Below are 2,124 nucleotides of genomic sequence, written 5' to 3'. Positions count from 1 at the left end.
ATCTGAGCAGTCTTCCACCCCAAGTGGAGTGGAATGGAAACGCCCATGGTTCACCTAGCCCTGCCCTAACGCTCTGCTCAAGCAACACTAGGCTTATCTGTAGTTTTAGGGTTTATATTTAGGTGTATAATCCGGGCTGATTTAGACTTTGATATGATGTATCCTAAATAGTTATCAGATCCGTCTACTTCTCTCTTGAACCTACGATTCATTCCCTAGTTCGAGCCACCGGCCCCCTGATGTGTTTTGTTTTGTTTTGTTGTTTTGTTTTGTTTTAATCTGCATGCGCCGTTTCCTCTCTTGCCTCCTCCAACCCTGATCTCTGCTCAGGTCATGATCTCACAGTTTGGGGGAAGGAGGCCCACCTGGGGCTCTGAGCTGACAGCACAGAGCCTGATGGGGATATTCTCTGTCTCTCTCTCTCTCTCTCTCTCTTTCTCTCTCTCTCTCTCTCTCTCTCTCTCTCTCTGTCCCTCCCTCATTCAAGTGCACCTGCTCCCATCTCTCTCTCTCTCTGCCCCTCCCCCATTCGAGTGCACCTGCTTCCATCTCTCTCTCTCTCTCCCCCTCCCCCTCTCTCAAAAGGAATAAATAAACTTTAAAGAAATGCCTATTGCTCAGTAAAAGAACAGGGCATCAGGGTGGCTTAGTCAGCTGAGTGTCTGACTCTTAATCTCATGGGTTCCTGAGTCTGAGCCCCACATGGGGCTCTGTGCTGACAGGGCAGAGCCTGCTTGGGATTCTCTCTCTCCTTCTCTCTCTGCCCTCCCCAAAAAAATAAACTTGTAAAAAAAAAAAAAAAAGAAGCCATTAAAAAACTATGTAGCGTAGGATTCCAACTATGTAACATTCTGTAAAAGACAAAACTGGAGATAGTTAAAAAAAAGATCAGTGGTTGCCAAGAGTTTGGTGGAGGTGGGGAGGGATAATAGATGAAACTGGGGGCATCTTGAGGGCCTGAAACTTCTGTATGATACTACAATGATAGTTACATGACATTATACCACACAAATGTAAGATATTAACAAGAGAAACAATGTGAGGGAGAAAGAGGGGGGTATGTGCCCAATTCTCGGTATTTAAGGAGCCGTTTTTCTGTAAACCAAAAACTGCTCTAAAAAATAGTCTATCTTAAAAAAAAGAAAAAAGTTAAAACATACACCTACCATATATGACCCGTTATTCCACTCCTAGGCTTTTACCCAAGAGAAATAAAAGCGTATGTCCAAAGACTTGTGTATGAATATTCATAGCTTTGGTAGGGACGGTCATCAAACGATCTTTCCTTGAAATCTTTTCCTTTGTAGCTGGGCATCCCACTGCACCACTGCTGACATCTATGGTGTCGTGAGGGTGACAGCCATCAACACTGCAGCCCACAGACGGGGCAATCCCCATGATCTCTTTAGTGGGTTCCAAGTGCTCTAGTTAAAGGTGGGTGCGGTATCTGTCCAGTAACTTGACAATATTATCCAAAGTGACGTTCCCACCGTGCTTCATGTTTTCCTGCTTCTGTCTCTGGGTGGTTTCTTGAGGGGTTTGATGATCAGGGGAGAGGCAGAAGGCACCGCCCATATGGCGTCCTATCTGTTCACTGTCATCCCCAGCCCTTGCGATCACCAGTTTCTTTTGGCAATGTCGTTACCAATCTTCTTGAGGGACAGACCCTAAGGGGCCCATCTTGGGGGCCCAGGCAGACACGGCAGCGGCCTCCCTGCCAGTGCACTTTAGGTATACCGTTTTGATCTCCTGGGGCTCGAATGTAAGCGGCGTGGTGGAGGTGGCTAGTGCCGGATGATTTCGGGACTAGCGACGAAAGTTGCACTGGGGCCTCCTCAGAGCAAGAGAGCTGAAAGCTATTCATAGAAATTTTAATTGTGGCAGCCCAAACTAGAACCAATCAAATGTTCATCCATGCATTGTGAATGCATAAGCAAATTGTGGTATGCTTGTACAACAGGACAGTACCCAGCAGTAAAGACGAACAAGAGGTGAATCTCACAATTACAACCAATGTAAGAAGCCAGGCAGGAGTTCATCCTGTGTAATTCCACTTATATGAAAATTCCAGAGAAAGGATGCCAATTGAGTGCCAGAAAGCAGATCAGTGGTTACCTGGAGGCG

The sequence above is a fragment of the Panthera tigris genome, chromosome D1, assembly GCF_018350195.1.
Source record: "Panthera tigris isolate Pti1 chromosome D1, P.tigris_Pti1_mat1.1, whole genome shotgun sequence".
NCBI lineage: Eukaryota > Metazoa > Chordata > Mammalia > Carnivora > Felidae > Panthera > Panthera tigris.
This window is presented reverse-complemented; position numbering follows the sequence as displayed.